Below are 27,135 nucleotides of genomic sequence, written 5' to 3' on the forward strand. Positions count from 1 at the left end.
TACGAGAATATCTGTTAAGATTTTTAAGGTTATTTCACAATAATTTACTATTATGGTTACCACTTATAACCTGATCAAGATATGTTTTTTTTTTTATTTTTTATCATGATATTGGTTTCTTAGCATTTTATAATAGTTCCAATCAGTAACGTTCTTAGTTTTTTGATTTTTTTAAGAGCTTTATCCCTTAGACCTATTATCAGTTTCACATTATCAGTGAGCCACGGTTGTTGAACCTTTCTCACTTTTACTTTTTTTACAGGCGCAACAGTATCAAATATGAGAAGCATCAAATCAGTAAAATATTTAACCTTGTCATTAACATCCTGAAAAAACAAAATGTCATCAAAGGGTGATAGTAACAGCAGCTGCAGCAAATGATCGCTGTCGATTCGCTTCAAATTTCTATATGAAAAACTGTTGCTCATTTCTATAATTTTCATGATGAATTGTACCGAACACTAAATTATGATCATAATAGTGAGATGCGTCCTGAGAGCCGTAGTGATTAACTGTTGCTTCATTGGATACTATAATAACGTCAAGTAAAGTTGAAGTAACATAAGTGATTCTTGTTGGCGTATCAATTAATTGTTTTAAATTGAAGCTATCAATGCAGTCTAAAAATGTTTCTGTATTATTTTCAGCAAGACACAAGAGATCGATATTAATGTCGCCTCCACATATTATTCCATCAGAGTCAGGAACGATTTCTGATAAAGTTAACTCTAGAATATTGAAAAATTTGCCAAATTTTGATGTAGAACCAGGTCTATATAATACTCCAACTGCCATATTATGTCTTGTAATAGCTATTATGTCTTGTAATAGCTGAAGAACAGCACATTGTAGCTAATTTCGTTATAGGAAACGATGAAAGCATTTTCAGATCTTCCATAATTCCGAACGATACAAGCTTCAGACATAGTAAATCAGCTTCTACACTACCATTTCGCAATAATTGTTTCGTATTTTATAATTTAGTCAATTCAGGTTAGAGGCCCAATGTTTCCAAAATGTTTGTCAATTGACATCAAATAAATAAAACTAGTCCTACATTTACTCGATTTTTTACGAGGTGTTAATATTGAAAAAATCAAGGGTCTGGTTTGAAAGTTGTTTCTAAACGTTTGCCAAAGTTGAGCAGTTTGTCTTTACTGACTTAGGCCATTGTAGGATTGTTGAAAATGTTTTTCATGAACAGAACTACGCGCCAGTAAATATTGTAAATTGTGTGTATAAATCTCTTTTCAAGTGGTTAGGCTATAGCTACAAAAACCCATAGAGTCAACAATTACTACAACAGACTAACAACTTACAAGTTTCACCATTCATTGTTCATTCTTTTCATTGTTATTTAATATATAGAGTACTAAATTTGAAACACCTTGTTCCAAATCCTTGGGGATACATACGGAATAAAACATGCATGTAACATTATCATCTTCTATGTCATTATCAATATCAGTCATAATTAGTATAGTACAGAACAAAAGTAATCGACATCCACGAAATTCAGAAAACCATTTTGATCAATTCATTAGTGTTGAATGAAGTCCTATCGAAAATTTTATGATATTCACCAAATTATTTAGTTAAATACTCTTCAAAACACTTACTTATGTAAAATCGCAAGGAAAAACTGATTTTTTTGTGGAGTTTTTTTGATAATCTAGTGGTGAGAAATAGTTTTATTCAAATTTAGCTGTGAAATACATTGTACTCAAACTGAAATACAAAATCAAAAATTAACATCAAATTTAAAAAAAAAATCCTGAGGTGGAATATATTTATTATATTCTGTATAATTTTCAACGATCTAAAGTTCCAGAGATGGAAAGATAATAGAGATTTCATTTTTAGATGTCGATCTATTTTTTAAGAAAATATTTTTCATGAATAACTCATCAGGTCAATAAAAGGGATACGACCTTATGGTTAATGTATCACTTTTACACTATTCATGAGTCTCATTCCTATATGGCATCAGCATTTGCTGTCATGGGCTGTGTATTGGTGGAGTTCTGAAAATTAAATCTACCCCTAATTATTCTGATGATAAGAAATGAATCAATTCGAAATTGAAAACACTTATTTTCTCGACCATCAATCCATATGTCCATTTGAATGTTAATATATTAATCCCGTTAGATTCGAGCTAAGCTCATTCTAAGACACTACGAAGTTCACTTGAATTTGAAGTTACTACAAAACGATGGCGACCGTCATTTCAACCTGATTAAATGAAGAACTAGCTATGTCGGGATTATACTGTATAGCGTTGAACTGCCATTTCACCCTGAGTCATAAGATAAATGAAATTTTCAGAGTAGGTATACCACTTGTTGAAGAACACAAAGGAGACACATTGAATCGGAAAAAAACATTCTCAATCTGGTTCAGAACAAAAATTAAGTTTTGTAGGTGATGTTTAACAAGGTATTCTTCTCATGATTTCGAAAAAACTCAAAGGGAAATACTGAATTCTAACACAATTCCCTTTCAACAACTCATCACAAAAACAGAGGCTAGTATTTGAAAATATTAACAGGTTAAGGAACAAAAGTTTCGTGCTAAAAGATATGACCCCGTTGATTATTAACTCCCACAGACTTCGACTATTGAACTTCTGTTCATGGAATCCCATTTTGAGTACATTTCCAAAGTCCAAAATATGCTATTGACTACACATTTTCCCCGTCCATCATCACTGGATTGGATATTCTTCACCAGTTTGGTGCAACACGCGTTCAGACTTCTGAAAGTATCCGAAAGTCTAATGTCATGAACCGTTCTCATCAATTTCAAACAATGTTCAATTCAATTCGGTCTTCGACATATTGTGCAGTGTGTTCTTTGAGTATTCGTATTTCGTTCAATCTGACCAATATAGTTAATATCAAACTCCTCACAGGTTATTTCCTAAATTCCAATATCAAGAATTTAGGAACTTACGATCTTTCGTGTTTATTAAGTTAGCTTCAATTCTTTGCGTCTTTTGGAGAATTCCCAGAAGTATTATTAGGTACACTGTACGTGTGTCTGTTTTGCGGAATGGGGAATGTTCCTCAATTTGGGTTATTACAGCAAATGCAAGTTTGAACAAAATAAAGTTGAGTTTAATTCATGAGTTCCTCAAATTCACTTCGAAAAGTATTCAAATTGATGTTTCAAATGTTGGGTTTTAATTTTTAAAGGGATTTGTTTCTAATTCACATATTGGCAACAGCGGAAGATAGGTTAGGTGCACAAAATGTCATTTGTCACAGAATGTCTTGGAACTCGGAACATATGTAAACAGAACAGCACGCCTCTGAAATATTTGTTTGTCTCATACAGGTAACAGGTTCATTGTCCTTTATTAGCTATAACCGATGTTGCCAAATGGTGAAATAGAAACGAATCCCTTTGAATGTTGAATGCATTATTTCATTCCTCTTTTTCAAGTATTTAAAGTATTTTTTGTTCAAGTGCTATTTTATGAACACTAATTGATTTTCGTCAGGAGGAACACTCCCCATTGAATGGGTTGTCACATGTATCCCCAAAATGTCGGACCAAATCTTCAAAGGTTTTTACCTTACCTGCTCTTACTCTCCAGCTTCCAGGTAAAGGGTATGCATCTGCCTAATCAGCAGCGAATAGTAAGTAAGAGGTTGATTGCGTTAATGGGAATGAGGGACCACATGTAAATTGGCACCTCTAATTTCTCGATATTTTTTTGGCTAGTCCCCTTGACGATATGCGCGAAGAAACAAACATATATGGGGTGATGCAAAAAATATTCTAATGAATGCTTATGATCATAACTAAATATAGGTAACCACATAATTTTAATTTATTCTATCTTAATTGTTGCAATAAACTTGAATAGAGAATGAAGGGACCTTTCAAACGATATATCACAAACCTATACTTTCCATTTAAAAAATTGGAGGTTGTACCTGTCATTCGAAGGGGGTTGACGGTAGGGCAGGCATTTTTACGTTGAAGAAAGTCAAACTTTAATTTACATTTGAAGTGTTTCAGGATTGTTTTCAAATATGTACAGTAACCGAAATAATGAATTTATTCAATTTGGTTTTTCCACACTCTATATCTCAGGAAATAGAAGTGCTAGGGTCGATTTTTCTGTATATATTGCTTATCAATAGTACTCACAATCAAACCTACTTTCTATCTCCTACCGTTTTTGAGATCTCAGTGCATAGCCTTGAATTTGAAGAGCCCTGTATATTATCTGTGAAGTTAATCATGTTTTTTCTATGTGTATCGATTCCACTTGGTTTATAAAACTTTCATACACCCAAAATTCCCATTAAACTTCTTGCCGTTGGTCTTGGGGCGTTTCGTTCATTTTGATTTTTTGTAACGCCTTTTCGGGTATGGCTGTCCTTTGTTGCCTTCAGACATTCTATTAAGCGTTTCACTTCCTCACAATAGAAGGTAGTCTGGGATCCATTTCGGAGTCCGTTAGGCCCTTATTTGTGCTTATGGAGAATTCTATTAGAAAGTGGAACATCGACAAAAAAAGGGTTTAGTCTCTTGTAGAATCCGGATAAAAACGGGTACCGTTATAGTCGTTGTTACGTAACATTATACAATGTTGCAGTTATTTAACTTTCACTAACAAAAAAGAAATACAATAGGTCATACTTGGTAGTCAACAATTTCGGTGAAAGCATTATGTTACTGATGTAGGTACCTAACAAAGGAATGTTCAGCATAAGCTTACACGGGACAATTTCTACATTTTTTGTGCATGACCAATTTGAGAATTTCATTTTCTTGGAATATAAATCAACTTCCAATTGTGGAACATTTTTCAACTTTGTACGGTGTTCAAATAGCGGGAATCTAACTGAAAATCTGTTTAAAATGTGGTTTTCCGGTAACCAACCAACCCCTGCGAACAAATCTCGAAAGTTGAAACTTGTGCGAGTTAAGAATTAATGAGGTCTTACGTTTTGAAGTGATTTCCAGCAGGTGTGGACGATAGGCATTTGTATTTGTGTACTGAGAACGAATGATTTTGATACCAAATCATTGATATAACACTTTTTCAATCAATATTTCAGTGTGGTTAAAGTTGGTCAACTGCATTGTGATTTCCTTTCACCTGAATGAAATATCTCTTTTAGAACCTGATGAACATCGTTCATACAATAGTTCAGAGATAGTCTTCAAGTAGACAAATGAAATTTCTATTATCAATGTTATAAAAATAAATTTGATAAGCATATAACAAAAGAAAGTTTTTGGCTTTCTACTACTTTCTTTCCCAAAAAATTAATCACTCCTAAAAATATAACCCCTTCAATACATATAACAAACTTATGCAAAAAATAGCATCTGGTTGTTATGCAGTTCTAACGAACTCAATCAATCCACAGCCAGAACTGTGTATTTTTCTTGGTAGAATCACACTTCAGATATAGAATTACCTTTTGGGGCTTTTGTAGTCAGAAACTACTAAATTCAGTATTCGTTCTACAAAACAGGGCTGTCAGACACATATGTAGGACAAAATCACAAGACCACTGCAAACCACTCTTCATCAGACAATTATTACTGCTTGTTTATTACTCCAACTCAGCAGTAAATAATGACAAACGTTACCATACGAGAGGAAGTCGGAATTTACCCTTGCCAATCTCAAAATCAGAAATTACAAAATTTTCTTTGATATATGAGAGCAAGAAAATTACAACCACCTTCCAATGTGCCATAGGGCAATGGCAAATTAAAAAAAAAAAATTGAAAATTTGTTCTTCTGCAAAAAGCCTACTATATTACGATAATGTATTTTAACTCTTAGTATTTTTGATGTTTACATATCTGTAATGATTTATTTATTTATTATCTGTAGGTTATGATTTATATTTTGTTTTATTTATCTGTATTCGTATATGTACATTTTTTGAACCTATAATGATTATTCACTGTATATCATAATTTTAATATTTTTTTTTAAACTTTAACATTGTTGACTTCATAAAGTTTCACCAGCTTTGTCAATGAAGATTTCTTGGACAAAAAGGCATAATTGATTGATTGATTCTGTCTGAAATTTTTAAAATACATTATTACTGGCTATTTTCCTAAAGTGTTGTATTGTACTAATTAAATGCGAAACTGTTTCTGGTATCTTTTTATGTCGTATTTTGTTACATATACATATATTCAGTATCTACTTGAAATTGTATATCATTTTATAGTTTATAGTTTTTAGTTTCAGACAATAAAGCATATTTTGACTAGACTATAACAACATATTTTACAACATACGTGGGCTATTCAAAAAATAACGTGAGTGTTCCAATTTTGCGACCTACGTACATTTGATTAGCGATATGTTCATAGTTTCAGCTGTTTATCTTCTTCAATTTGTTGGTGGGAGGCATAAAAGTTAGAAGTGGTTTGCATGTTTGTCTATTTTCCGCTATCGAAGACGGTGGATAAAAGAATTTGCATAAAATTTTGTGTGAAAAGTGGAATTAAGTGCTCGAAAGTACTTTAAATATTGACAGTGGCATACAGTGATTGTACTGTGAATCACAAAAATGTTAACACATGTTCAATCTTTTCAAATATGGTTGAGAAGCTGTGGATGCTCGCCCTGGACGCTCCAGCACATCAACAAATGATGAAAATGTTTGAGGAAGTGAAGAAATTTTTTTTGGGGAATTTTCGAATCACTATTAAAGAAGTTGCCTAGGATGTCGACATATCGGTTGGCTCATACCATGCAATTTTTTCGTAAATTACGGGTGTGAAGCGCGTGGTAGCGAAGTTCGTTCCAAAATTGCTGAAAATTGACATAAAAAACCGTCACATGAGCATCGCTCGGGAATTGTTAAATGACGTCAACGGCAATTCAGATTTGCTTGAAAGGATCATGACCCGTGACGACTCATGGGTATGTGGTTATAACATCGAAATCAAAGTCCAGTAGTCCCAATGGAAAGCTCAAGAGATCCAAGACCAAAAAAAACACGCAAAGTTCAATCAAATGTCAAGGTTTTGCTCACTGTTTTTTTCGATTACCGTTGCGTAGTGCATCAGGAGTTCTTGTCACATGGTCGTACGGTCAATAAGGAGTTTTATCGTCAATAAGGAGTTATGCGCCACTACGAGAAGCAATACGAATAAAACATCTGGTATTTTGGAAAAACAATTCATGGCTTTTCCATCAGGATAATGCACCTACTAACTCGCCATTGCTTGTTCGTAATTTTTGCCCAAAAGCAACACCGTAATCATGCCTCAGCCACAATATTCACCAGATTTGCCCCCTATGACTTTTTTCTGTTCCCAAGATTGAAGAAACCCATAAAAGGACGGCGTTTTGCGACGATTGTGGAGATTAAAACCGAACCGCTGACATAGCTCAACGACATGCCAAATAGTGCATATCAGAACTGGTTTGAAGATTAGAAAAAACGCTGACACAAGCATAATATTTCAAATTAAAAACTGATGAATAAATGAATCTGATCCCAGAATTGCTATTACGGAAATGATAGGACTTATAAGTATATCTGAATTAGAAAAAAGGCAACTATTAAGGGGGAGAATCAAATTCTTTCTCAAGATCTCTCAATGACCGTTTTTGAAATGATGAAAAAATTCGTATAGAAAAAAATGTATCATACTAACGATTAAAACGAAGTTATGGATTAATATAAAAACTGTTCCTCAATAGTTTCAATTGACCTTTTGAACAGAAATAAGATTTCATGCTCCTTGAAAATTAGTATTTAAACAGTACTGTAACAAAAACTCGGCATATGCACCGAAATTCAAATAATCTACCTGTAATATAGAAATATTTAGAAATAATATATATCTTCCAGTTTTTGATACAAAGAATATTGGTCTATTTATTTTTGTGTCGTCTCTGATGAACGAATCTATTATTGTAAGAGTGGGTACTAAAAATGGTCAGTTGTCCGTTATGAACAAAATAATTGTATGAAGGAATCCACCAATAAACGAAACTTTTCATTTTAAATTGGTTCATACCAAATCGTAACAGCCTTTGATAGTGGCAATCAAAAGATTTTTATCAACATTGGCCCTCAAGAAAGACACTTTTGTTTAATTGAACCAATCTTGTCAATCTGAAAATTTCTGCTGTGCTAACAAACCTGTAAGAATAAAAATTTGTTGCAGATTATTGAAATTATGAAATAGCTGATTGAAATTCAATTTGTTTGCTTGAAAAATACCACTCAACAGTTTCATTTACGATCATTATTTGGTATAAAAATGCTATTTGATTTGATGAAAACAAACCACAATATATTGTTTCGATTTGATTTGAAAAAAAAGTTTTTGTAATGGTTGGATTCGTTCTCGGTATACGAATATACAATGATGGTGCAAGAAATAAAATGGGTCCAAAAATTCTTTATTTCACCCCGCCGTTTGAACACCATACATGTATGAAACATTAATATAATCATCCCCTTAGTTGAAAGATATTTTTTTAACTTATTTCATCATTGAAAGTTTGTCAACAGAAAACTATATTATGAGTGAATAATGAATCGTTTGTGCATACCGCAAAATATACAATTGTTAAACAATTCTCATGGAATGTTTTATTGAAGTAATGTTACATTGAAAAATTACTCAATACAGACAATATCAAAAACACCGAAATTTCAATGAATAATAGCTCAAAATCTGTTTTTCCGTTAATCAGCTCCCCCCCTGAACGAAAACTCCTAAAAGTCAAAACTTGTGAGAGCTAAGGACTAACGAGGTCTTACCTTTTAACGTGTGATTCTTAACACGGGTAGGACGATGGGAAGTGAAAATCAATTGTCCGGCCTTGCGGTTCGAACCACCGACTCACACAGCGGTGGATTGAGTGAGTGAAGCAAACCATGCACCCACGTCAACCCACCAGGGTACCGTCCTACCATATATATAATCTTCCTTTTTCAAAATGGTATTTTTTGTTGATATATTCATGCCACAGAGGTATTTTCAATAACCTTTTGTATGCAAAGCGGTGACGCAGACATAATCGAAGAAATATTTAGGCACTTTTCGTGTCTTGAAATCATCTTCAATTTTCTTAATTTTTTTTATATATACCTACCTATACAAATCTTTGTTATATACCTATACGAAACATTCAATCTTATTTGTGGTGTGTGATTTGGCAATTATTTATTCCATAACTTTATAATTTTTGGCTTTTGAAAATGTTATCGCTCTTCCTAATCCACCTTACCTCACATTATTTTCTAGAAGATAATTATGGATAAAGGATATTTTCTTTTCGAAACTTTTCACAAGGAAACAACGAGTACCTACTCGAAATTTTTTTTTCGATTTTCCTGTAAATTTCAATGAATACTGCTTTGAAGTTATGACATGTGAAATTAAGTTTTATTAGGCTCTCTACAGAATGATCAGCAATGAGTGTGTAGTGGATAAATATAGATGTTTAAAAAAAATAATCTTTGAGACTGTATCATGAAATCTCTTGTTGAATGTAATGAAGAGCAAACTGAAGAAGTATTTTCTTCAACGAATTATAACACGTTATTTTTTTGTTTGAAGATGGAGAAGTGAAAGCCGAAATGCTTCCTATTGTGTGTCCCACCAAACTGTCACAATAGTGACAGTGTGTTGGAACTACTTTTCAATCGTTGTGAATACTATAATTTTTCTACGTCTACGCTATTTTAGTATCTTGGCATACTTTTAAAGTAAATTGTTTTCACTACGTGTTATTTTATTTAATTTTTTTATCGAACCTTACTAAAAGAATATTCATTACTACACCAAAGGTTCCAAACAGTGCATCATAAGTCGAACCTTACTAGTTAACCTTTACAGAAGACGAAATATCAACTAATCATATATGTTTTCATAAATCAGTTGGGAGGTAGTTGATGAATAGAAGTAGGTATAGTCTAGATATACGAAATCAATCGGGGTCTGATAAATTTACTAGTTAATACAATATAAAACTCCCACATAAAAATAATGACCAGACAAAAAAATTATAACGCTCCGCCTATGCTATACAAAGAATCTGTTGATGTAATTAGGTATTTAGTTTTTATGCCATTCGAATTGACTTCGTATATTCGTATTCGTATATTCTATAATTGTTAAGGCCTACTTCTGAAAATTCTACGGTTTTATTTCGTTCATTAGCATTACTTTTCGGAATTTCTTGTCCAGCGCCGTATTGCTAAATTCGGAAAGTCTTTCTCGGTTACAATTTTTTATTTTTTGATTTTGGCTGGAGAAAAAATTGTAATTTCATATACTTAGTCGACAATAATATTATTATGTTTAATGTTTTGAGTAGGTTCAATCTTCGAAAATTGAAACAAGAGTATATATGGATTCCTTATATTTATTCGATAATTCTTCAAAGTGGATGTATCAACGCCACTGCTGTGACTTTTCTTATGCTGCCTCATACTTATATTTGGTTATCTGTGGTGAAAAATCTAGCGATAAATTTCTGACTTTTTCTTCAACTTCGAGAGGAGTACACTCCATTTTCTACACAATAATGAGTACTTTTGACAGAACTAAACATTTTGACACACTGAAAGTAGAAAATGGAAATAAGGTGAATAGTAACTATATAGGCTACGGTAAACCATCGATCCAGGATTAGTTAATGTTATCCTGGTAGAGATATCAGTGTATGAATTAAATATCAAGTATAGGCCATACTTTTTACGTCGTGTGCTTATTGGCGTTTTTGCTAGCAAATGTAGAAAAAAATCCATTCCCATATACATATTGAATCTCTGAAGAGTTTAATCAGTCAATAACTTGTATTTATTCGTTGTTGGTTAAAAATATGACCATTGTCTTCCCTTGTAATTCTCAATCAAAGTTTAATTTTCTCTATAGACCTATTCTATTTTTCAAAAGCAACACTCAAAACGAGCACCAACAAATATCACCTTATATTTTAAATTAATTTCTGTTTCGACTTTTAGATTAGAGATAAGTCGAATGAAGAATGAAAAACGCCGGATATTGTATGCGTCCTCGGGCAATTAATTTAGACAAAATTAGCAATTTATATGTAGACGTATGCTCGAAAACATCAAAGTAATATCCGAAAATTCCGCTAATTGTTCATTTCCTTATTGGCAGCAAACTTTTCCATCATTGCCAGCTGGTAAATGAGCTATTTATATGTAGCAAGGAGAAGACAATGTTCAATCGATAAACTTATCTAGTCCCTTATTTGACTCCGATCTTAAGTTCTTACGCTTGATAATGCATCTGATTTGCATGAAACGGCAGTTTGTTTCATACAACGAGAAAACAATGAGGTAGGTATAGGTAGTTGCAACGATAATGAAAAGTCGTTCGCTTGAATTCACCGTTTTGCCAAAAGGTCGCGAGCTTCATCTAAGGAAATTATTAGAAGATTCATTAGAAAATACTCCACATGGAAATAGGTCATTATTTTATCAAGAATAGAAGAGGCATTCAAATTTTAGACAATATATTTACCACAAAGTTCATACTTTGATACTTGCAAAATGTTTCAGCTTCTCATTTCCCAAATAAACTTCACAAATGAAGGTTTTCCGAGTCCACTTTTTATAATCTGTTTATGAATGATGACATTGATTTTAAGAATTTCATTTCTCCACTGGCTGTGATATAAAAATATACTTTATTGTCATTAAGAATAAATCTTGTGGACAAAGCTTTTGAAAACTACATACCTACATATGTAAGTATAGAAATATAAAATGTGAATCTAATAACATCTACAAAAAAATAAAGTTTGACACTACTGCAGTTTAAGTAGAGCCTTAATGATTACAGGTGTTTCATCATTATATATATATATATATATATATATATATATATATATATATATATATATATATATATATCAAAAGAAGGAAATTCGTCGTGGACATGACACTCATATTTCTTGAGTGTCATGTCCACGAATTTCCTCACACGCTCAATAATATCTATATCTCTGTATATATATATATATATATATATATATATATATATATATATATATATATATATATATATATATACCGGGTGTCCCACATTTTATGTGACAGGCAATATTGTTGAAGGAGATACACAAAAATGTTTCATACAAAAGTTTTAGGAGTTCATGAGAGCTATATTTTGATATAATTTTTAAATATACAGGGTATTTGGTGTAGGTGCTACAGACCAAAATTCCATTTTTTAAAATAGAACGCTCTGTATATCATTACATATTCAAATGCTACGTTAAATTCTGATATCATTTCATGTTTGGTTTTTGAAATTCGATTACGGCGTTGTTGAGTTATTGCACTTTTCCTTAAATATAAAGTTTCAAAAAAACTTATTTACTCGTACACGAATCCAGTCTATATCTTTTATTAAATTGAACTAGACTACTACTGAATACAAACCATTATTCTCACCTCTACGATACGATATCGATATCAGTTGAATATAATATTAAAATTCTTGAGAAATTATATCAAAATATAGCTCTCATGAACTCCTAAAACTTTTGTATGAAACATTTTTGTGTATCTCCTTCAACAAACCGGATATTGCCTGTCACATAAAATGTGGGACACCCGGTATATATATATATATATATATATATATATATATATATATATATATATATATATATATATGTATATTCCTAGAATAGGTATCTTTTCAAATTCGTTTCTGTACATGGGGATCTCGTAAACGATAAGAGATAGAGTGTGGCAAAGTTGCGTATTTTAGAGACCTATTCAATGATGTAAAAAAATCGAATATAGCTCTTTTGATTCTGAAGATATACAGGAAAAACAAAAAAATCATATAGGCAAAAAAATAATTTGGGAATTTTTGGTTTTTCCTGTATATCTCCAGAACCAAAAGAGCTATATTTGATTTTTTTACATCATTGAATAGGTCTCTAAAATACGCAACTTTGCCACACTCTATCTCTTATCTTTCATGAGATCCACATGTACAGAAACGAATTTGAATAGCCCTGTATATATATATATATATATATATATATAACACACCCATTGCACCAGCCAAACAAACATTTGCAAAAATGTTTTAACTCATATTCTAAATATTGTGTTGGTCAAATTTGCTAGTCTTCTGAGGGCAAGTGATTAAACATCTTAACCCTATTATAATAAATAGAATTCCTGACCAAATTTGATAAAGGAATTGGCAATTTCAACGCGGTGGAACGGGTGCTATAAGAATTCCATGAAGCCTCAAATAGGGACATATTTTTGTAAATGAAGCAAACTTTTTCAAAAATGAACAAAGCAATCACTGTTGAAATATTTTTTGCTCAGTGAATTTGTGTCTGCATGAATCACGAGGTTTATTCTTACACATATACCTGATAGCCTGTTTCTGCAGTACTAATTCAGACAGAAGTGCTGATGAATTGCATACTCCCCAAAACGGTATTCCATAACGTAGGTGGGATTCAACGAGGGCCTCCATAAACCGTTCTGACAGTTTTGATTCCCAAATTTATTGAAGTTACTCTCACTGCATAACATCCAGAACAAATTTTACTTTTAAGTTGTTTGATATGCTCAATAAATTTGAGCTTGTTGTCAATGCGAATACCTAGAAATTTAGATTGAGTCCCGTTCTTGATCATTAAGTTATCACCAAATGACAGGTCATCAAGAGCACATCTAAATGATAAAATGTTTGTTTTAGTGATATTGATGGATACAAATCAGCATCACACCACTCCGTGATTTTTTCATATCAGTAGATATTGCATTGTGTAATTTATTTGAGTTTTTGTTGTTCCACAATATCGTCGTGTCATCAGCGAAAAGAGTGAAATTTCCAGAAATGGTCAAATTTGCAATGTCATTGACATTTAATAAGAATAAGATGGGTCCCAAAACGGATCCTTGTGGATCACCACACAAAATTTCCTATTTTTTTTTTGAAAGCCCTGTTTTTCTTGTCATTTGAATCTTTCCTGAAAGGTAACATTCAAACCATTTGAGCGTCATTTCTCTGCAGCTGTATTGGTGAATTTTCCATAGCAAGATCTTATGATCAACGCAAACAAACGCCTTAGAAAGATCACAAAAGATCGCAGCTGCTACACTACCAGAATTAAACTTTGAGTAAATATCATAAAGAAACGAAAAGATGGCATCGTGCGTATTTTTATTGCATCGTGATAGCATCACGATGTCTCCTAGATTAATATAACGAAAGATTTTACAGTATTTAGTAAGTTGAATTGTTTCATATACATTTTTATGTTAGGAATTCGACCTGATTGTAATTGAAAAACATGTAGGCAGGAATAATAACATTCCAAGTCAGAAATTGAATGTCAGAAGGCGAAACCTTGTTAATACCACCTTCTACGGGGCCAAAACTAACTAAATAGGAAAGGGACCGGAAAACAAAGCAATCCTAAAATTATTGGAAAGGATTGGGTGTTAAACATGTCAATCTTTTCACATCTGGATTCATCTGAAATATCTTTCAAAGGTTTCCATTGTGAAATAATTCAAAATAATTCAAGCAGCCGTTTTGAAAGTTTATTTAAATTTGATTGGTAATTTACTGAGAATTAATTGATCATTATCATTATTAACCACTTATTGTTTTTCTTGAAGTTCATATGCTTGCCTAGAATTGAAATTCTATTGTAAATAATGTAAATGTTACTCAAAATCTACCTGTTCATCTATAACTAATCATTATTTACTCTAATCAAGTTCTGTAATTACTATTGCATGAAATGCATTGTGGAATAGTTTGAAATGCAAGTTCAATTAAAAAAGTCACTGTTTTTTGTATCTGTGTATTATGCATCTTGAAAATATTGAAATATTGTAGAAATTTTACATGTTAAAATATACTCGCAAATTGGTTATACCAACGCCATTTGAACTCATCGCTCACGCACACAGTTATCGTGATTTGTGGTATTGATTTTCATCAAGTAACAGTTTATAAGGAATACATAGTATAACTCAAAAACAAGACAATATAAACCTCCATCATATATTTTGTATTTTCATTCTTAAGAGAAAATTTTCATTTTTATCATTGGTATTTAAACAACTACATCATTTTTCAACACTTGTACATGATTATGAGGTCTATGTTATCGTAGGTTCAATGTTAACATTTCATTATTTTCATTTTCGATGTGATAAATAATGGGAATTGAGATAAAACCACAAAGCGTTGCCATGAAAATATTTATCTTTTTTTAATTAACTAGTATCGCTCACAATAAATCATTTTCAATTAAGATATTCAATCGATTTGTTTTTCTTTGCCGGCTGGAATGAATGTTAAAAAGTCTCTTTCTTCGTTTTGGAGGCCAACATCAAAACAACGTGCGACACTTGTATTGATCGAAGGCGTCTTAGGAATACTCGGAAACTTGAACGGTTGCTGCCATCTGTCGACATTTCATGTCAAATCGTGAAAAACTTGTACCGTGTTTCGAAATTATTACTATGACATACCAATAGACACATGAGAGTGCATGTAGCTAAGGTTTCAACTAGTCTGTTTCTGCAATTGTCTTTGAAAGCACATGTTGTCTTCATTATTGAATTGGATTTCGGGGACCATTCCATATTTTATCAGATTGGCAGGTTATATGGCTTCATTTGAGATCGTGGACACACTTTGAAACTTCTAGAATAAAGAAAAGTAGATCATCTCATCGTTACTGATGACTACAACTTCTGACGAACACAGGAGAGTTTGAGAGATCTCTCCTTTTCTCATATATGTTCATAGACAGGGCTCAGGTTCTTGATTTCTAAGCTGTGGATGACTCTAGAGTAACATTCAGCAAAATAGTAGCATGGAAAGCAAACTAAAATGAAAAGAGTGGGAGTTTGAAATTCGACAAATATGACACTGATAGGATATTGGCATAACTGTAATTAATGAGTAGGTTAGCGAAATTTTATCAATCAACAGCTGTTTATCTGAAATTTAGGTAACCCAGCTTAGCACTCAGCACTCAGTGGAACAAAGAGAGATCATTTCTTCTAGACAAGTTCAGTAAAACTTCTTCAATTTCTTCACCAACTCCATCTCATTGTTACATAAATGCAAAACATTCGCGAATGTAAGAAAATAATTTCAAATGAGCTCTATTTTTTGTTGGAGAATGTAGGTAATCATTTTGATGATGTACAACTCTTTCAAAATCGGTTATGAATGTTTTACGTGTGTGTTCTTTATGTTTCTTATCGTTCCTAAGAACAGTCACCCAGTAAAGAGTTATTCAGTTCTTCAGTTCTTCGCAGCATTTTCAGTCAAGTCTCGATGTCACTTTTGGATTCCTCAGTGCCCTGAGTGCGAAGCTGAATTGATAGCTTTATTGAGCATATACTGCGAAATATTACCTCATGTGATTCTTGTTTCTTTTCCGATCTTCCAACAATGTATTCTCCTGTACTAGTTGAAATATGTTTATCGTATTCTTCTCAACTTGGGTTGGGTTCTGACTTTTTGGTGCATTGTTTGCAGCTGAGGTCTTTATGATACATCCATATACTCGTATTCACCTCTATATGAACAGTGTCAAAAATGTTATTTTGTAATTATTCTCAGCCGAACCTTACTTTGAAGCAGCTCTTCAATATGTAGGTACTTCCCTCAGTTGCCTAAAAAGGTTTTACATATGTGTTCCCAGGAATGTTACAAATTGTATGGTTTGGCTCTCATCAGTCCCGCTTTTCCAAAACACCGCGTCTATTTTTTTTTTGTTACTTTGAAAGGTTTTTCAATTAACTACGAGCTAATATTAGATCAACCAAAAGTATTTCTGAAGATCTTTCCAAATATAGTCACACTTGGAGGATGGCTAGTCAAACATTCGAAGTGGGAGCTAATGGAAGAGGGGGAGGAAGTATCAAAGTTGATATTTTGACCCTCCGACTTTTGTCTCAGGACTGGTTTGGTCATTTTTTGGTATCTTCACTTCAGTGCGAGGTATTCCCATTTGAATTTAAAATATGCTCTTATTTAAATAGAAAGGGTTATATTTTTTATTTTTCAGTTACTTCGTTGAGAGAATAGTCAGAACTTTTCAAATATTGTAACACGGAAAACTTAATGACGAAAGGGGCTATTGAAGTTCAAGTAATTGGAGTTCAAAAACATTTGCCCCTGTATAGACAAACAAATCTGTAATCACAAATCTGTGAACAATGTTGTTTTAAACTTCAATTTATTGAATGAGAAAAGTTTCTTCAACCAAGCAGTCCATATGTCTGATTATGTTGTACCGCAATCATTCAAACACCACCTCTGCACCTCTATAAAATTTCGTGTTATTAGCACACAGCCGCAAGTATCACATCAACCAGACCCCAGACAAATAATTTATAGGAGCATTTAGGGCATGGGCTGCTTGCTGGAGCCTAGGCCGATGTTTTTACATGGCATAATATTCTGAAATCAACAGGTATGAGTGTTGTGTAACGGTTCGTCATTAGTCCAGGGGTTTTTCGATAGATGGCCTTAAAATGACCGAACTGGTGTATATATTATTCTGCCTACAGCTGCTACAGGGTGCTGTGATATCGATCTGTTTTAGACAGATCAGACATGTATACAGACTATATGCAGAGTGCTTTTCAAAAAGACATCTGATAAGTTTTAGAGTGGCTATATATTTTTACCATTATTCTTTGGTTTTTGATTATAAATAGTGAGAAAGGTGACGAAGTGAAGCACATTATATTGGACATAAATTCTAAGGATCTAAACAAGCAAAGGAATTTTCTATATCAATTGACAAAAGTTGACATTTTGATGAGAATTTAGATATTGTAGATTGATCTTCATACATATTATATAGGTACAAACAAATATGAATATCAGCGTTTTGGTACATTAGAAATATAAGTTATGGAAATTTACTGGGCGAGGATTATTCTGACAATATCTAGAGAATTAACCAAAAAAATTTAAAATGTGGGAACTTCGAAGTGAAGAAAAAATAAAGTTAGAATAAACTCTTTGCAAAAATGTGTAGATCACGAGGAAGAAGTTTCTTTCAAATATCAACTGGAAAATAGAGCTCTCCCGAAACAACTACTTTCATATAAAACAACTGCCTTTCCATATGAACATTGAATTACACGAAAATAATTGTTTTTTTATTTAGTTCGCAAAAAGTGCAGAACTGCCGTTTCAGTGACGTGAAGTCGTAATTTTATACGAGAAACGTGTGTTTTTGTTTCTAAATGTTCAAAAATGTGCTGATGAGGAGTTGAAGAGGAATGTTTTCAAGTCTAAGTTTTGATACGTATACTATTAAAGATGATAGTGTTCCATGTAAGTAAAATTTCATATCAATACTCTTTCCTATATTACGTTGTGTAGCGTTCAGACGATAATATATGTTACAGTTCCATAACGAATATTTATGGTATAAACTAAATAGAAAGAAGTGATTTTTATGTAGGTAATTCAATAATGTTCATTTGAAAGTAGTTGTTGCGAATGGGTTTTTTCTTCCACTTTGTATTTGAAACAAATTTCTGTGCATGATTAACACATTCAATTTTTAGTTGATTTCTTTCATCTATTCCCTGGAAGTTTTCCAAATTTTTTTATTTGATGATGGAAAACTAAAATGCGTTTTCCCAAAAATCACACTCTGTAAAAATGGCCTCTTTTCAATTCAATCTGAAAAAGTTTGGATAGCGCCTAGAGTCAAACTCTTCAGAAAATATGTGAAATATATGTGAACTCGTTACACTTTTTGACAAATACTATATTAGAGGAAATTGTATTTAGAAATGATAGAGAATTTCAATGTCATAGTGTTACAATGAAGTGAATTCCTTTAAATATGTTTTTTTCGTTAACCAGCTGAGATTCCTACGAACGACAATCCTCAGAAGTCGAAATTTGTGCGAGCTAAGGATTCACGAGGTTTTACCTTTTAACGTGTGATTCTTAACACGGGTTGGACGATAGCAAGTGAAAATCGATCGCTCGGCCTGGGGCTTGAACCACCGACCAACACAGCGGTCGATTTGAGTTGGTGAACAAAGCACCCACCTCGAACCGCCCGGCTACCGACCGACCATGCTTGGATACATTCCCAATTAAATTCTTCTCATAACCCTTTGTTGATAAAGATAACTTTTTTGTTCAACAAAATGTGTTCCTAGATTATTTACTGAATTTTCATTATCTGAAAATAAGCATCTTCTTCAAGTGAATATTTCAATTTCATCATATTTTTCCATTGCACAACTCAATTGAATATTCAAAAAATGCGAAAAATCTACAGGTTGGAAGGGCAATTTCTGCCTCGATTTTTATTCAATTTATTCAATTTGTTCATAAATTTTGTCAGAAAAACGAAAAATTTTCTAAGTAAATAATTCGAAATTATCTGATAATGTCGATGTCATGGAATCCAAATGTAATGAGACAAGTGTGCTTTCGTCAGCAAAGCAACATATAGGATTCTTTGTTTTTTACAATAAATCGTTGATATACAATAAAAATAGTCTCGGAGGCAATATAGATCCCTGGGGAACACCAGCGTTGATGGTAAAAGTATTCGAGGGATATCCGTCGATAGCCACTTGCAGGGAACGTTGTTTCAGGAAGCTGAAGAGCCATACACAAAAATTATCCGACAAGCCCTACCTTCGAAGTTTGGCCAGAAAATCGTCATGACACACACGGTCAAACGTTTTAGAAATATCAAGCGCTACAGCTTTCTCGATTGCGTTATTCCAAATATGGGTGACATACGATAGAAGGTCGCCTGTTGATCTTTGTTTCCGAAAGCCATATTGATGATCTCTCAAGATGTTGAAGCCTTCCAAATATTTGAGGATGTGCTGGTTTACGGCTTTTTCCATAATTTTTGATATCACTAAAAGCGAAGCGACTAGTCTATAGTTATTTGGAAGATTTTTCTTGTCCATTTTAAGAATAGGCTCAACACGAGCAATATTCCTACCAGAAGAAGAAAATCATTTCTTGTAAGATAGGTTGAAAAATCCGCAAAGTGCGAGTTCATTTGCATACTTTTTAAGTACGATGACGGGCACTCCATAAGGACCAGACGCCTTGTTGATATTGAGCTGTTTAAAAATTCACCTGACTAGACGTTGTCAAAAAGTAATTTCCGGCATTGTGGATTCTAGTGTGGTAATAGTGAGTTGTACCTTTCCCAGACAATTGACTGTGGAGTGGGACGCAAATTCTTCAGCTAGTTATAAAGGAAAGGATAAACTAATATGGATACCTTTCCATACTGGAATCAGAGGCAATGAGAAAGCCGATGCAGTCGCTCGCAATGTTACAGTTACTCCTTTCGCAACAATGTTTGAACGAATTTTCCACTCAGATTACTTCAAAATCATAAAGAAACCAATAACAAACACTTGGAAAGAAAGATGTAAATAAATTACGTGAGATAAATCCTGGCATGCGCTTCCAGAACTACCAATCAGCCCAACGAATACATCAAGTCATTCTTACTCGCCACAGAATCGGACACACAAGACTAACACACCAACACCTTATGAAGAAAGAATATGCTGCGGAGTGTGATAGTTGTGGTGTGAAACACATTATCCTGGAGTGCCCAGTTTTTGAATATGAAATACAAGAAGCAAGACTTCCCCAGTGATCTCAATTCTGCCCTAGACGTGGTGAACTTGAACTCTTCAGTAACCTTTTTGAAATCTATTCATATATTACGGTAAAACAGATTACATAAAATATAATTATACCTAATTGTTCCTCCGCTAATAACTCTTCGCGGTTGATGCGGTTATTTTTAAAATAAAAGACTAATTTGCTTTTCCTATGGCTGTTGTTTCAATCGAACCATCCGCTTGTGTCAGTGGTGGAATTGTGGATTTTGTAAAGTTTTGATTAATAGCTTTAGCTACCGAAGAAGGATCTGGATTGGCAAGCAGTTTTGTAGTATTTGAATTAGTACCCATACTCAATTTATCCATGCAGGCCTTACTTTCTTATGGTTCATTCACAAATTTGTTACATATGACTTCTTTGAATTACATATTTGAATCAATTAGGTTGTACCCACCTGATATTTGATCTCGAATTATTTTGTCTGAAATATCTCACTTCTAAAGTTTAAATTTAAAGACTCGATACCCACTTGAAGTGACTTTTATCTTAATTTTCCTTACAGTCAACCGATACTGATAAAATTTTCTCTGCTGGACAAATCTTTCATTTTTTTGTTGATACCCTTGTGAGAGGAGTCGATATGAGGATTATTCTGTTTGATTATAGACCAATTCAAATGTTTCATTCCTGGTGATTCAGCTCCTGTTTCAGAAATGTGACAGCCTTGTCTGGATTTGCCAAATATGATAATTAAGTATTGTATATTTGTGTGCAGTGATAGTTGGTGAGATACGGAATGTAGTTCTTCGTTCAATATTCTCATATAATATCGTGCTGCCATACCTTTACAGAGGTAGTTGAATGCAATTTATGTTCATTCAACTTTGGATTCGGCGCCTAGGGACACAACTACAGCCACCTAGACGTTCCGATATTAATTATTTAGATTTATTTGGGGTCAACTGAAATGTTTTGTTTACGTGAGGTACAGTTTCAGAGAGTTCTATTTATTCCACAGTAGCCATATATACTCTTGCAAAAAAATCATTCAAAACGAGACGAATTTCTTTATATTTCACTATGGCTCATACAGTATTCAAATCTGTAATATCAAAATGATACTAGCTAGCCCTTATTTTCGAATAAACCGTTGTTCTATGCTCATCAAAATTCTTGAAATAATGTGATAATAATTTGGATCATTTGAATATTTCAGCATGTTATGCCGTAATTTAGTATTCAAATATTACTTTCTCGAAACAGGTTAATGGAGTGGATTTCTCCAATGTAATTTTTAAACAACAGCTGGGTATATTCGCATTTCATTAAATATTTATAATGAATAATGTAAATTGCTTAAGTTAAGTTGATAGCTCACTCATCAATTCAGTGGATAATCGCAATAACTTTTCGCGATTACGCATTATGTCAGTGTTACGTTTGAATTAAGATGCGAACACACGCGTAAGTTCCCGATTTTATGGTAAAAACGGAATAATCACAGATTGATGCGTTGATTGAATATAAATTGAGATATCGAACGAAAACCGAATGAATGAAATAGTTGAATGAACTTGAAAACACTGGATGTTCACGACATACATTTTCTTCGATGAATTTAAGCTAATGGAGGTGATGGTGTAGAAACGTATCCAAACAAACAAAGTGACCTTGAGACTTGTGTTTGGTGTGTATTGTTAGTTGCAGAAACCAAGGGTATGTTTTGATAGATACCTTCAGTCTCAAATGTGTTTATACAGATTATTTCTGGATTCGTGACGAAAGCAGATCAGGAAAAGTTCACAAAAAAAATTCCATATAGAACTCTATAGAGAAAAAGTTATTAATTTCGTAGTTATATGCTGATATGGCTACTTATGTTTTATCGCTTTTCAAATATATCAATGTTCGAGGTGGTAATGTGAATTAAATTACGAATTTCACTAGTTCGGACTTCCATTGTCTACTATATAAAATGATTTGAAATCCCTGAAACAAGTAAAAAAGAATAATTAAAAAAGAATAGTTGAAAATAACAATTATATTAAGCAACAATAAACCTGAAATGAAATGATAGTGAAGTAACCTACAAGTAAAAATATAATAATTGAATAAATAAAAATTAAAGGAATGCAAAAAGAAAATAAAACAAAATAAAAAAGTGTAGAGATTCCAAGTCACGTTAGTTCACGACGTTTTGATTGTTGGTATCTACAATCGTCTTCGGGTGATGACTGGACTGATTCCTCCGAGAGATGACTATTTTATAGGTCGTTGAAATACTTTCACTTTCTCTACTTCCCATTTTCCGCTTCACTGATTCCGTGAGAGATGACCGATTTGGCGGGAGTTGGTCATTTTCCGTTTGATGATGGGTTTCCATTTGTTTCGTATATCTACGCTGGCCTGGCTGAATACGTTGTTGGACAACATGTATGCGGCTTCCTTAAATTTTCTCCTGAACCAATGTTCCTCTCTGTGCAAGATCTCAGCTTGGGACCACTCGATGTTGTGTTGATGGGTCCAAACATGGTCTGCTATTCCTGATTTGCTGGTTTCTCCTCGCTGTGTGTGCTTCTTGTGCTCGGCAATGCGAACATTCAATGGCCTCTTAGTTTCACCAATATAGGATTTTCCGCACTCACAGGGTATCCGGTGAATGCAATTCTTGGAATCGCAGTCCGCGTTTGGGGGCCTGGTTTTCGTGAGGCTGCTACGGATAGTGTTAACCGGATCTGAAACAGGACATCATCAAAAACGATCTTCAGCGGAATGGATACTCCAAAGCGATGGTAGAAAAGACTTTGGCTAAAAGACAGCAGGAGCCTCGCAAGGAAGAGAAGCCGTCACAACCAGTGCTTGCACTTCCCTACATCAGAGGATTATCGGAGAGGATAAGAAGAATTGGTTCCAAGTACAACATTAGAACCTGTTTCAGATCCGGTAACACTATCCGTAGCAGCCTCACGAAAACCAGGCCCCCAAACGCGGACTGCGATTCCAAGAATTGCATTTACCGGATACCCTGTGAGTGCGGAAAATCCTATATTGGTGAAACTAAGAGGCCATTGAATGTTCGCATTGCCGAGCACAAGAAGCACACACAGCGAGGAGAAACCAGCAAATCAGGAATAGCAGACCATGTTTGGACCCATCAACACAACATCGAGTGGTCCCAAGCTGAGATCTTGCACAGAGAGGAACATTGGTTCAGGAGAAAATTTAAGGAAGCCGCATACATGTTGTCCAACAACGTATTCAGCCAGGCCAGCGTAGAAATACGAAACATATGGAAACCCATCATCAAACGGAAAATGACCAACTCCCGCCAAATCGGTCATCTCTCACGGAATCAGTGAAGCGGAAAATGGAAAGTAGAGAAAGTGAAAGTATTTCAACGACCTATAAAATAGTCATCTCTCGGAGGAATCAGTCCAGTCATCACCCGAAGACGATTGTAGATACCAACAATCGAAACGTCGTGAACTAACGTGACTTGGAATCTCTACACTTTTTTATTTTGTATTATTTTCTTTTTGCATTCCTTCAATTTTTATTTATTCAATTATTATATTTTTACTTGTAGGTTACTTCACTATCATTTCATTTCAGGTTTATTGTTGCTTAATATAATTGTTATTTTCAACTATTCTTTTTTAATTATTCTTTTTTACTTGTTTCAGGGATTTCAAATGATTTCATATAGTAGACAATGGAAGTCCGAACTAGTGAAATTCGTCACGAAACATTGTCAATCACCTTCAAACAAACGTTGAATTAAATTACGTTTATCATCTCTCCCAAAATACCTCTTCCCGGAAAAAAAATTCGAAACTTTTTTGGCAAACCAATCTTCAGATATTTGATTGACTTGAAAATCGGCTTGTTATAGCCTTGATATTTCAAAAGACCAAGATATTGTCATTGATGTGAATTTTTAAAATGGTTAGACTAACTGATACGTATTACGAATGTTTAGTTGAATGATTTATTGCATCGGAAAAACAATTATTGAAACTTTCCCACAGAAATGTTATTCAGTGTAGGATTGATTATTTTTCATATACAGGGTGGGCCATCGAAAACTTGAGATGGAGCTTTTGGGTACTAATCTTGCAAATCCGGAAAAACGTTCATTCAGATCGATTTTTATTGGGAGGACAGTTTTTTTCCCCATTTACAGCGTCGTTACTTCAACCCCGGAGCGCCTGGGTGAACAACCCTTGGAATTTCAATAGGGAATAGGGGGCGAGTCACACATAGTTTGAAAAATCTTGGAATTCTCTAAACAATGGTGTGAATTTTTTAAATCTTGGACGTATTCAAAAGAGTTATTTCCGATAATTAACTTTTTCAATATGGTTAATAGCAACAAAGTGTTGTATGCCACTGCTTACTTGGAATGCCTTTGGAACTCTTTCATTTGTTTCTTACGCTACTTTTTTTGTTAATTTTTCAGTTCTTCTCTGATAAGAGGACTATTACAATTGAGAAATGGTTAAAAATGCTGTTTCTATTTCTCCTTTTTTTGTTAAAAGTGATATCTGCATTATTATTAGTATTGAGTGCCGTTAAGTGTTGCTAAAGAAACAACGGTTTATACAACTGCAGAGAGGGTGAGTTGATTGAACTATACTATGAATAGACTGTTCAATCAACAACATGGAAAAAATGTGTCGCGATAGTATGTTTTCGATTTAATTGCAAAATTTCGCGCAGCTGGATCTGTAGCAAATAAAAAACGGCAAATAGAACCACCAGTAACAAATGAGGCCATGTTGAGCTTCATTTTTCATGAAATGCATACTCAACGTCAACAAAAATTAAATGTCTGGGCTGGAATTTTCGGTGACCGTATTTTTGGCCCATTGTTTTTAGAAGGCAATTTAACCTGACAAATGTATTTGGAGCTTCTGGAAGGTATTATTGATCCCCTTCTCACTGATATTATTGAAAATGACCACAATTATTGGGAGGATCTGTTAATATTTCAACAAGATGGGGCTCCTCCGCACTATGCTCTGCCTGTTCGGCAGTATGTAGATCAGACTTTTCCGGATCACTGGATTGGAAGGTGGGGCACTATCAAATGGCCACCACGATCACCAGACCTTTTGCCTTTTGATTTCTTACTGTGGGGTCATTTGAAAAGAGAACTCACTGTACTCCTGCGTCACTCGAAGATTCACGGCAACGAATCACAAATGAATGTCGCCAAATCACTGCAGAAATGCTCTACATATCCAGCAGAATATCTATTATGGCATGGAATCTGGAGGGGCCCATTTGGAGCATATGCTAACATGAGAATAAAGTAAATAACTTCATTTCTAAATTTAATATGGTTTGTCCAGATTGAAAAAAAGGACACCGGTGTTTAGATAATTCTAAGATCTTTCAAACGATGTGCGACTCGCCCCCAGTTCCCTATTAAAATTCCAAGGGTTGTTCACCCCTCTGCTCCAGGATGGAAGTGACGACGCTATATATGGGGATTTGCAAGATTAGCACCCAAAACCTCCATGTCAAGTTTTCGATGGCTCACTCTGTATAATGAAGCGCAGACGATTCTGATTCGATGACTACACAGAAAATATGCTGTCGTTTGCTCAATCACTTACCCATTGTTTCAGCGGTATTCTGTAAAAGAAGATAACAATTTTAATATTATTTTTGGATACTATTCAGTTCATTGTTGAAATTAATGCACTCAAATGCATTTGACGTTATTCAAATAATGCGTGTATTTGAATGCCAATGAAACACTGCTATTAAATTTCGTTTGGTTCAACAATTGTGACTATTTCAATATTTTAAATTATTTCAGCAAATCGAAAAAATTAGTATTATGTGAGAACAATTTGAACACTCGTAGCAGGCAAAGTTCAGACAAATATTCAAACTATGGGTTTATATTTTTAATGCCTATGATTGATATGGAAATTGAAGAATCTATAGTTCTAGACATCCTTGCAAGAACAATTTGATACCGATCGTTCGGAGCAACACAAGAAAAATTGTACTGAATACCTTTTTCTTTTGTATTGATTATCATTGAAAAATTAAACGACTCTTATTTTTCATCTGCCACAGAAAACTGTGGGAATACTTCCAGAGGAATCAAGAAAGCAATTAATTTCAACATAAACTTTTTAACGTAAATGTATGTTACTTTCAGAATCACACGTTAAAAGGTGAGGAATCATACGTAAAAAGGTAAGGCCTCGTTGGTCCTTAGCTCGACTTTTCATTCTTGAATTACTACTTTCACTTGAACATTCAATTACACAAAAGAAGCAACTATGTACTACTTTTATATGAACATTCAATTATACTGTTTTTTTTTTTGAAAAAGGATTAGCTTTCCCCTTCTCCATCTTTATTCAAAAAAGTGGGAAGTGTAGAACGAACCATATATCTAGCATACAACGTTGCTGGCTTAGAAATAAATGTTCATCTCGAAACAAGACTGAGAATAGCGTT

The 27,135-nt window shown here is 33.7% G+C and overlaps 1 long non-coding RNA gene across 1 annotated transcript in view; it reads right to left on the bottom strand.

The window, feature by feature from the left end:
• Window positions 1–27,135, bottom strand: part of LOC111508822 (uncharacterized) — a 200,438-nt gene that overhangs the window by 43,669 nt on the left and 129,634 nt on the right. Inside the window, exon 2 of the long non-coding RNA XR_012464640.1 lies at window positions 26,274–26,292. This is a non-coding gene — a long non-coding RNA (uncharacterized lncRNA). The remainder of the gene's footprint in view (window positions 1–26,273; window positions 26,293–27,135) is intronic.

The sequence above is a fragment of the Leptinotarsa decemlineata genome, unplaced genomic scaffold, assembly GCF_025532065.1.
Source record: "Leptinotarsa decemlineata unplaced genomic scaffold, Ldec_3_MD MMD2_tig00000026_RagTag_RagTag, whole genome shotgun sequence".
In the NCBI taxonomy this organism is placed as follows: domain Eukaryota; kingdom Metazoa; phylum Arthropoda; class Insecta; order Coleoptera; family Chrysomelidae; genus Leptinotarsa; species Leptinotarsa decemlineata.